Source organism: Mugil cephalus, chromosome 8, assembly GCF_022458985.1.
Source record: "Mugil cephalus isolate CIBA_MC_2020 chromosome 8, CIBA_Mcephalus_1.1, whole genome shotgun sequence".
NCBI classification, from domain to species: Eukaryota; Metazoa; Chordata; class Actinopteri; order Mugiliformes; family Mugilidae; genus Mugil; species Mugil cephalus.
Window position 1 is genome coordinate 3,085,109 of NC_061777.1, and position 12,398 is coordinate 3,097,506.

Below are 12,398 nucleotides of genomic sequence, written 5' to 3' on the forward strand. Positions count from 1 at the left end.
GTGCAGGTTGAGCACACGCGGAAATCGATAATATTTTTTGCTTTCTACGCCTCTATTTTCTGCAGGAAATGAAGAAGACATACTGTCGCTGTACATGTCATGTTGGTTTTACAGTAAAATATCAGGCGGAATTATTCGCAGCTTTATTATTTCGGCGCTGTAACGAGAAGTTATTTAGAGAGCGCGTGCACTACGCGGTCTGACAGTTTCTGTGACACACTGTGCTCTACTTTACATTCAGGAAACAACAAGCTGCTGCAGTGGCTGATGCACCGTCGCTGGAACTGGAAGGACGTTCATAAGGAAGGGTAGAACTCATGCTTGCTTTTAAATGACGCCTCGAAAACTGAGATCACATATTTAACAGAAAGTGTTAAAACTAAAAAAAAAAGTTCCATGTGAGGTCTTTGTTGGTGACAATACCTTTAATCCTCAGTTCAAAATGTCTCTGCTTTCATATGTGTGACCTGCATCAACACTACTGTAAAAACCATCCTTCTGTGGACCATATGGCATATTTGGCTTGTTTGGATTTGCATTAAGAATCGTTCTTAGGTCTTCAAGTGTAATTAATTTTAGTACAGTCGCAGACAAAATACTAAACAAATCCTAAAACAGCCTTTAAAATACATAAGAAACTTTATTGAGTATTGGGTCGTTTTGGTTCCAGTGATCCACTAATAAAGCTTTTTATTAAAAGACATGTTTTTCTGTTGCTGTGCTTCGTGTGTATATAAAACCAGAACATTTGAAAGTTCTTCAGAGACAGAAAATGCCTAAAACAAAGAACCTAACGCAGGAAACACACCTGAAGATGCAGATTATCAGCCAGGAAGGTACAGCTGCCTCCAGATTATCAGGAAGTGCAGATGTGGTCCTTCATCAGTTGGATCCACTCTGTAGAAATACACATGAACCAACAATTTGGAAGACAAACTGAGATCTGGACGTCCAGTGTTCCACCCACACTGTATATGGTCGACTTTAGGTCATGGCTTAAGATCCTACAAGGCTGTCAAGAAGCTCCTGATCAATGAGAGACAGAGGTTAGCCTGTTGTCAAGGGAGACCAACACAATATTAGGGAGGTGGTCATAATGTTACGCCTGATCGATGTATATCTGTCCGTGCATACATACACACATACATTTAAATAGAGTGCACAGAGAATTTTATATAGACCTTCACCCTTTAAATGTGAGGTTTAGGCTTCTTCCTCCGTGAGAAGCATCTCGTCACTCATTAGCTCTTCACATGTTCCAAACAGAGCGCGGTTTCCTGTGGTTGTTGTACAGTTTGGCTTTTGTACCTGTGACACCTGATTGTAACTGTTCCCTGTGGCTGCTTGTTCCATTGCTACCAGCTCAGAGCACACGGCCTGCCACGTGTGAACGCCTTAATTCTACATTCAGTCGCTGGCATCATTTTTTCTTTCTTTATTTTAACATTTTAAACATTCTGGACACACAGTGTGATATACATCCACCTAAATCCTTAAAAAAAAGCTGCTTTGCTCCGAACGGCCGCGGTGCAGATTATGAGAAAAAGAGACAAAGATGTCTGACTGCGTCCTTTGATCGTCGCCCCAGTCGATGCTGATCCTGACATTTGTGCTTCTGCTTTTTGAGCGCGGTCAGATATCACATCTCTCGCGGTCCATAAAAACGACAACGGGCAGAACGGCGACTGCCTTTTTTTTGACCGGCTTCGATTTAAAAAGAGATAAAGGCTGTGTCGCAGTGGTCGATACTGAAGTTAACTAACACGCTCGCAGAAAAGTCACTTTCAATATGTTGATCGTTCTCTGCAGAGCCAAGGAGAAACCAAAGGGAAGAAGGAACGAGGAACGATTCCCTGGAACATCGGCTCATCTTACACATGTATTGAGCCATTTATTCACATTTAGTCGACTTTTCTTAACCTTAAATTCACTGTGATCAATAAAAATGCTGCTCAGTGATCCTTCTGCATCCGTCCAACCTCCGTCTGGACTCTGGTCTGACATGTGCTCTGCGTTCTAGCATTGCTTTCGCACTCCCTGCCCTCCAGAGAGTACGTTATGTTCACCCATTCAGCTTTTCCTGTATCCGGTCTTAATAAGTATGAACTCTATTAGGTGCTGGAGAGGAAGATTAACCAGCTGGTGGTGAGAGAAAAGGGAATAGAAATTTCCCCCGGAGCCACGGTGGTCACATCTGAAGCAGCTCTTCGCACCTTTCGCCTCATCAAATTGCCTTTCCGTGGCGGGCGGTGAACAATGGCTTTGGATAGTCTGCGGACGTAATGTTCTCTATCTCCCGCTAAACACATTGTTGCCTCGTGCTTTTTATGCTCCACCACATTCAAGTTTTCTCCTTCCCGTCTCCCCTAACGCAGCGGCGTGCAGCATGGTCAGCTGGGCTTTAGCAGGTCTGTCATCACCTTAATTATGATTGGGTGCAGCTCGGGGGTAATCTGGAAATAAGAACCGCCGGGAAGCAATATCCCAGACATCACAGAGAGACATCCTCACGCCTTTTTATTTCCGTAATCCTTCACGGCGGAGACCTCGCCGAGAATCCTGGGAACGTCCCATCCTCTTAATCACAGGTGCTTACACAACGGGCCCCCACGCTGCTGCAGTTCGGCTTCATTCGTAAATTGCGACGACAAGTTTGCTGATAAATGCCACAATTACCAAAAGCTCAGCGCAAGGAAACTGACAAACATTTTCTCTGGTTATTATTCTGTGAACAAATCCCTGATAAGATTTATGCTAATGAGCTACACCTGGGTGACTCGTTCATTCACTGCTATGAGCATGAACGTAAAGCACATGACCCTGCTGTCGTAAATACCAGATTTATATCTAAAGATAATTACTTGATTTAATTAATGCTTGCTAAAAGCTGCAGTGGCCAGCCGACTTCAGAAATGCTTTCGCCTTTTCAGGAAACCTTTTGTGACTGGTTTTGCAACACTGAGAGAGACACTGACTAATGTATACCGGTAAAACCCAGCACGGTGTTTGTGCGCAATGGGAGACATCAAACCTATTAAAATCTGGAAAAAAATAAAACTTTCAGAGCTGCAGGATGTTTTTCTTTAAAATAAAACCATGTCAAAACTGCTCAACCCACATCTAACGTGCATTTCTTTAATGACTAACTAACATTTTAGGCTCCAAACGTGTTGTCCAAATAGGATCCCACCCATGTGACGCTGTTTCAGAGGCCAAGAAAAAAAAAAATGAAGGGGTAGGCTTTAAAAAAAAGGGGCATTTCCAGTTCCAAGAGACACAGCGGCGGCATCACGCACCAAGTTAAAAATACGAGGCACAGCAGCAAAATGCTCCTGGTGGCGGAGAAAAAGAAGAACATTTCTTCAAGGAGGGATCAGAAAAATATAACTGAGAAAAAAAAATGATTTCTGCAACAGGCTTGAAGGAAAACATGATGAAGGCAGAAGGGAAACAGGCGCACAGACATTACTTCTACACTATAGTGAACTAGGGGAAGAAGAACACCTGGAAAAACTGATCCAGAAGGAGGTGCAGAGGTGGAGTCCCCGACATCTGGGGCAGATGAACAAACTCATGAACAGACCATCATGAACAACGTCCAGCTCCCTCTACACCAGTGATTCTCATCCTTTTTAGGCTCCTGGATCCCCTGAATATTTTAAAAATTAACCTGAACATGCACGTTAATGAGTTTCCCACAACACCTTCCTGCAGATGTTTCACAATAAGAGCATCACTTACAGATGAATGGTGCATAACCAAAAATTTAAATGGATTCAAGTTGTATTAACTGTATCATGCAGTAACAGAACAATGCAACCTGGGAGTGAGATCTCTTAATAATATACAGTAAATTACACTTGTGAAACAGATGTGATAAGAGAAAAAAGTTCTGTTACCCTCTGTAGATAGATAGATAGTCTCAGTCACATATCATTTGACCATGTGACTCCCATCATGGAGCTGTGTGTATATGTATCATACCTTCCCATGCACACTTCACATATCAGCATTTTAATGTTTTTGGCATTTAACTTCATCCTTCATCAGTGACTCACACACTATTAGATGATACCAGTCTGGTGTGACTGGCTCCTTAGATTTAAATACCAGCTCATATTAAAAATGGCATTACTCTCAAGACATAAACTCTTAAGGTCAACGAAGCTCCATTCAACATGGAATGTCCTTAACTGGCCTTCATTCATTTGTCTGCATTAGTTCTTTGTTCTCATAGTTCTAGTCTTGCAGCTAAATGTTTTATTATTTCATGTGTGTTCTTCCTCCCCAGAAGCTAGTTTGTAGATCTTTATTGACTGGAATAATCTTGTGTAGCATCCTTGTAACTCTGCGAGTCGGCTAAACTGGCAAGAAACCCAGACCCGCATCGGGAGCCACTTGATATTCTTCCATAACCTGTTTCCATTAGCAACCGAGGGAAAATACGCTAAAGCACATAACACGAGCCTCAACTGCAGAGCCCTGCTGGGTCCCGTCGCGAGCCCACTGTGAAATCCTCTGGGACGTCGTTCCATCTTTCTCACTCATTTCCCAAGATACACTCGGTCGGACCTGGTCTCCTCGAAGAAATGACAAAATAATGGGAACACATGTATGGTTCCATTATACGATGGCATTCCCGTGACCCAGCTGCTTCGCCACTCAAATCAGATGAACCACAAGAGGCTTTTAGACATAAAGAACTCACATCGCCCAATTTCTAACTCTAAATGATATTGCACTATGAAATTCGAATCTCATTCATAAGCCACTTATTTTGTCCCCACCTTTACAGCCGCCAGTAAATGCGACATGGCGCTGGCAGGCAGGGGATATTGAAACTCGGACTGAAATTGGCAGCCGGATATTTTCAATTTGGGTGTGATTACCTGGGTGAGAGTGAACGGTCGGGCAATTCACTTCTCCCGGTGGCCTTAAATGGACACTCAGCGTACAGTACAGACGGACAATTTATCAGAGCAGACAGCGTCGAATCTGCATATCCAGCTGACGCAAGCAGAGTACGGAGCTCGGAGCAAACGACAAAAAGCGCCGTTTTAGTCATGTTCTTATTCCGCTGTAATTGGTGACTTTAGGATACAGCCATTTGTAAGTTATTAGATTTCGCTGTTAACCTGAGAGGGGGGTATGTTTCTCTCTAATAAATGTTTTTAAAAGCTCAGACCTGCTGAGCTTTCAGCTCTAATGCACACCTATTATTTCCCGTCCACAGTTGCACCATTTAACGTATCTATTTTTTCTGAATGCTACAATCAGCCTGTGCTCACCTGGAGACTGTGTGGACTTGAGATTTTAACGTCCTGTTATTTAAAGGGGAATGTGACGTTTTATTAGATAGACGTCCCATATAATGTAATATTAGATTTGTCATGGTTTTGTGTCTGGAATGGTTTTCTGTAACCTGCGTCTTGTGTTTCCTGCTTTATTTTGTAATCGTTTTTCTTCCTGCCTCTGTGATTCCACTCTGTGTGTCCAGCACGCGTGTCCTACTTCACCAGAAACCTTAACAACGTTGGGATTTCAAGGATGATCCAATAATAACCCAGACGTATCAATAAATCTTTCCTCTGAGAGTTGAGGGCACGCAATAATAACAGTACACACAATGACACAATGCGTTAAAGCTGCAGCACAATCACAGGCTAATTTATACGAAAACGAATCGGCAACTCGTCAGGCAAACGTATAATCATTCAAGTCATTAGCTCTGGGCGTGTTTAGTGCTGAGCCAATAGATAAATGCAGACAACAAACTTCTGGTTTTTGGACAAAATAAAGCAGTAATATTAGATCTGAGGAAAATATTGCTGAATAAAAACAAGTGTCTTCTTCTTTGTCATTCCTTATGCTGTAGGTTGACCAGTACAGTAATAGTCTGTCTGTTGTATCACCCTTGCAAAAATAAGTTGTATCAGAACTGCTCTGTGCACATCTAAACGGATAAAGATAAGACTGGATTTATCCCTGTGGAGAAATGAAGGCGTTATAGTGGCAGGGAACAAGAGTGCAGAATACAAAAAAAATGGAATTTAAATATGTAAATGTATATGTAATGTAAATATGCTAAAGGTAAAAAAACAAAACAAAAACATATTGCCTCAGGTTTAAGTAGCTAAACAAAACTGAAGGTGGAAGTGAAATATACATAATGACGTGAATATCATGAATAAAGACACACTCTAATAGGAGATGCTCCGAGTTTTGCACCAAAATGACTTGAGGTAATGACATGAAGTAATACAGGGATGAGTCGGTATAGACAGATGTATTATGTTCTTTATATGTCCAAGAAAGTAGCTTAGCAGCAGAGCTAAGAAAAAATCTGACTGCTGAGGGGACAAAGGAAGTGCTCCTTCTTGCACTGTCTCTGGCTGAAGAAACCACCTAAATGCAACCACGGTCAGTGCGTTTACATGGACAGCTTAATGGAGCTATGCTTGAAATTTGACTTTCTCAATGTGGCCCTTGTCCTAGTTTACATGCAACAGAGAAAATCAAATAACTGACAGGAACATGTCAGAATAGTCGGAGTAACGTGCATATGTTTAAGCGGTCCAGTTAAAGTCGGATTAAGGCAGCAATTTGTTATTTTCACACGCATATAAACGTACAGAGTGTCAGAAGGTTCTGAGTGGTGTCCTTCACACCCCAAAGGACCTCAGTCTCCTCAGCAGATGGAGGCGACTCTGATCCGTCTTGCACAGGACATTAGTTTGTGTCCAACCAGTCCACATCTCCCTCATGACTAACTAATGCCATTTTCTCTGCTCAGAGAAATCCCGCCAGGACTCGTAGCAGCAAACAGCTCATCCATCCATCCATCCAGTAACTAGAAGTTATAAATCCACTTCAAGCACAAATAAAATTTAACTACACCATAAAAGCAATCCATCTTCATGCCAAGCCCCTTGTCCTTGGTGAATTCTGCTAGTAGCGGTTGTTGCGCCAGGCTTAATGAGTGGCGAACAATGTGTACATGAAATGATGCTTTCACTCCAATGTTTCTGTTCAGATGCTTGTTGATTCAGTATTGTTAGGATGTTGCATGTAACCTTGGTTCAGTTTCTCATCACAGGGGAAAGAAGACACAGGCTATGATGCCCCCTCAACACAACGTTCTTGCAATAATTCATGTGATTGGCCATAACTTCAGCTGTATTTCTAGCTATTAGATGGCTTGTGTTCTGTAATGTTCTGTACATGAACCACATGGTCAGTTTGACTGATCTTCTTCTATGGTGAGAAGGAGCACTGCGGCAGTCAGACACACCTCTGTGGGCATACAACAAGCCTTTCACATCAGTTGCTTGGTTGGTTAAGAAAACATCGTTGCTCGAGCTTTCATGTAAACAACAGAAATTTTATTGAGTTTCTAAACAAGAGGTAAATTTGTCACTGGATCCTCATTAGCTCTGCTCTGCTGAGACGTAATGGTAGCTGCACTCGTTGAACACATCGTCAAACACACGGCGCTCTCTGTATCACTGGTTGGTGGTGTTGCGGCTCTTGTTTAATATTACGGTGCTGCATAAATTGCACGTTTCGCTGTTTCAGTCCCTCCTGGAGACTGTTTCAGTCTCTTTGCCATCGCGTCTTCCTTGGTGCCACATGAATGTTGCGTGTTGTGAATGATGTACTTCGATGTAAAGATTCTTCTTCGTCTTGCGTTTTATGGCGGTTGGCAAATAACTGTTGGTGCACTACCGCCACCTTCTGGCCTGGGATGCAAAGACTCACCACAAAAAGTATCGAATCGAAGGAGAACTGATCAGCATGAAGGCTAATGACATCAATGAATTGAACCATTTGGATCCAGTCCTTTAAAAGAGACGCCCATCTCTACTCATGATAGATCTTTTTTTTTCCGTGTCTGGAACCACACGTTTTTGAATCCAGGTCTCAGGGTGAAAAAGACAAATATGGAGGACAAATATGCTGATTCTTTTTTCCCATTCGCCTGAATACGAACACGATGATGCCCCAGTGGCCTGTAGTCCACTCACATCAGTGGTGGACTACAGGCGTGTGATGGTGCTACGTCAGATATTGACCCTTGTTGGGTGGCTACTTCACCTCTACGATGTGCTACAAAGGAGGATGGACTGTAGTTTGAACTTGTATATGGCGTGCAGGGTTGACGCACGTTTCACCTGTTCTTCTTAAGTTTTTTTGCTGAGTTCTGTAGCAGAAACAGTGCCACACATAGGCCTGGGATATGTACTACAGTCTTTCTAGAACCAGATGCTTTTGCAATGAACTGAAAAAAATATATATATTGTAAGTATTTGCACGCAAATGATTTAAGTAAAATTTAATACTGCAATATCAAGGAACACTCACTTGCAGGTATCAAGTAAATTTTACTTACTATAAAACATAACAGTTGTGAAGATATTAAGTAACATTTACTTAATTACATCTAAGTTTTAAGTTATAGTTATTTAAACAAATTAAGTAAAGTCTACTTGTTTTTCATAGGCAACATTTTAAGTAATTTTTATATATCTGTAGTATTAGCTGTTATGAAGTAATTTAGTAAATTTGAAATAACTGTCTACTGTGACGAGAAAAGTTGTTAACTCAAATTAGTGCAGACTGACAACATAGACAATTTATTATTAGTATCGATACTAAAACGGACACATTTGGTATCGAAAGTATCGGTCGGCACGTCACGAAGTTGCTGTGGGCTTCACACTGCGCGGCACAGCCATGCTACTAGCCGTGCTAACTAGCTTCAAGTCAAAGAAAGAAAAGAAAGAAGACAGCCAGCGAAGTCTCTTTCTATTCGCTAGCTGGTGCTTATATATTATCGCAAATTTAAAACAGAACAGTAATAACTTGCCTGCGAAATGACTGTCGTTCGTGCTGCACCTGCTCTGTGATCCAGCATGTAACGTACGGAGAGCCAGTCCTACATTGCGCATGCGTCGTGCGTGCGTTTCAAAACGCCACTTTCAGAGTAAAGTTTATGTGGTATTTCTAAGTTTATGTACATACAACTATTAAACATTTAAATTGTATGAGGAAACCTAAGTAAAACTTACTCTAAAAATACAAGGTAGAAATTATGACAGTTACTCTAATAGAGTTTACTTCACCAAAAAGTCACTTTTTTCAGGGCAGTGAGACACACTGATCAGCCACAACATTAAAACCACTCTCAGGGGACGTAAATAACGTTAAAACCATCTTGTGACAATTCAGTGTTCTGCTGGGAAACTTTTGGACCTGGTATGCATTGATGTGGATGTTACTTAGACACGCAGCACCCACCTAGACCAGACCAGACACCCCCTCAACCCACCCACCCACCCTGTAGCAATGACACTACTTCATGCAGCCATCCGCAGCAGGATACAGTCTGCAGCCACATTAAAAAACGCTTAGAACAGCAGAAGAACAGTGGCCTCCAAATTCACTAGAAGTGATCAAGTATCTGTGGGATGATCCACAGAGGCCCCTCTCCTCAAAGCCCCCCACTAACAACATCCTGTTTCCAGGCACCACAGGACCCCCTGAGAAGGCCCATGTCCGTTCTCTGATTAGCCACAACTGTTTTGGAGGCACAAGAGAGGCCTAATATTAGGAAGGTGGTCATAATGTTATACTTGATCGGCATGTGAAGAAGTTGTCATACATCTTGTCAAAGTAGTCGTGGTCTCTGTCATCATCAGATTTCATGCATATAAGTGATTTCTATGAGTTGCATTCCAAACTGTTCTGTGTTGCCTTCAGCTGTTCAGCTGTTGTGGGTTTGCATACAGAGTCGCAGGTGTGCAGCGGTGCCTTGTTGGTTGAAAAATGGTTTCCTGTCGTCTTTGCAGAGCCCATGCATTCAATTCTCACCGCTGATACATCAATAATTCAAGGACAGTAGCCGCACTGACTCACACTGAGTTCACACTTACAACAGTGGTGCACTTGAGCCGGTGTTTATTAAAGTCTTTCCATTCATCAGAAATATTCCTGCTGCAGACATAAGAAGTCATTCCTTCAAGAGACTTAAATATACTTTTTTTTATGCAGCTTCTTCTCGTGGATTTTTCTCATCTCAAAGAAAAGAACTGTTGATTTTGCGTGTAACCCGATAAACTACGAGTGTAGCATATTTGCTACATGAGGCTGAGTCTACATACTTTATATTATCAAATAAGATGCAGGAGGTCTAGAGTCTAATGTGTCTCAGACAGTTTGTCTAATTCAATTGAACAGATGTTTGTCAAATAATAAAATGAAATTTCTAAATATGGATTGATTCATTACATATTAGTGGAAATTAGTTGATATATATGTCCTTCCTTCCTTGTTTACTTCCTTACTCCTTTCTTTATTTACTTTTTTACTTCCTTACTCCCTTTTTTACTTCCAGCTTCACTTCTTTCCTTCCGTCCTTCTCCACGTCCTCCTTTGAGATGTTTTCCCTGTCGCTTTCCCTCTCAGTCAAAACAAAGTAGTTACATGTGAAACCCATTCACATGTCATTTTGTAACTATTTTTATGATTATTAATATATTTATTTTTAGCACAGAGAAGACTGTTCTATGCAGGACAGGTTTTGCCCCTTATCCTAAGACAGGTATAAAGCATCAATGAAATTTCAACATCTGGAATCTTATAATTTAGAAACTTGTTTAAAAAAACTTAAATTCATTCTCTCTCCTTTTTTTTCTGATTCCTCAAACCTTATATTGATATTACTTATGCTGCGTGAATCGTGAAGTCTTCAATTAGATTTCCTGTGGCTTGTGGCTTTTGATTTATTTTTCCTTTGTTCTCAAACGACATTTTTGCTTTTTTTTTTGGTGATATGATGATGAATATAAAATACGGAGGCTCATCTGGGCCTTTCTATTAAACAACAGAGAATCTGAGACCCACTTCCAAAGTGGGATGAAGCAAGACGCGGCCCTGGCAGCCTTTGATTCAGGCTGGACTCTGGTGTCTGTTTTTGAGGTGTGTTCTGACAAAAGTGTTAAAAGGCTTAAAAGGCTCCATCAGATTCCAGGCGGATAAAAGCGGTTCGGCTAATTGATCGGAGGGATGCAAGCATGCGGCGCCTGTGTGTGCTCAAACACAAGGATATGCTAATTAAATTTTGAATCATAATTTATTCGGGAAAACACGATTCATCAGCCAAACTCCCTTCAAAGCGCCTGCATATGCTGTGCTACTTTCTCCGTGTTCTGGCTGCGTGTTTTTTTTTTTTTTTTTTTGACAGGGAGGCGCTACACCAGACGGCACTTATGGGAAAACATGCTTTAACTGTGATAGTTAGCCGGATGATTGGGCACCCTCGGAGCCGACAGTTAAGGGAAAACATAGCGGGGAGTGATGAAAACTCCTTTCAGGCTGACAGTCCTTCTGCCGAAGCCGAGCACATCAAAGACGTTTTACGGAAAAAAAAAGGAAAGGAAGTATTTGACAATCAAGATATGCAGATTAAAATTTATGATCAAAAGAGGGCATGGCTTCCATCTCATAGAGCCACATTTATCATAACCCACTTCATGAAATATGTATACAAGCTTATCATGAGTAATGGTTTGTTTATGCTGTTTTTTACTTTGTAAAATCAAGCCATATGTTTTCTCATCTCAGCATCGAGGAGGAGAAAGAAGAAGAAGAAGGAGAAGAAGGATATATCGATATTCACTCGACATTAACCTCTTGACAGCCTCCAGTTAATGCACCCTTAACCATCTCATGCATATTCGTAATGCTCCGCTTAGTATTTTCTACCCACGGGCCACTGTTAGACTCCTGGGGAGACGGCGGCTCCAATTCAATTAAAACTCCAGGTTGTGCGACTCCTGATCCAATCATGGCCTTGGCTGGGGTCCACGAGCATGACGTGAATGATAATGCCCCTGAAGACAATTGCAGAGGAAAGGTAGAAAAGTGACACTCGCAGAATCTGGCAGGCTGCAGGCGAGGCCGTGGTGGTGATGATGATGATGGTGATGATAATGATGGAGATTCATGGTGATGAGGTGAATTTTAGAAAAGTCCAGCGTGATGACCAGATGTATAGACGCTGCCATGATGTTTCTGTTTCAATGCTGGGAGGAAATATTGTGAAGGGAAAAATAAAGCTCTTGCCCTCTTGAAAACAACAGCTCCAGTTTTAACCTCCTGAGACCTGGCGTCCTCATATGGCGACATTATGTTTTTGGTTTGTTGCAGCTTATTCTGCTTCATTTAGACATATTTGCCTGCCATGCGCTGGTAGTGAAGGGTCAATAGACCCCTTCACGGCTTGTAAATAATGTGACATCTGGATGCCAAACATCTCAAACACTATAGCTTGTAAACTGCAGTTAGCATATTTTGGCAAGAATGGACGAGGAAAACGCTTATTTTATAGAATATGTTAG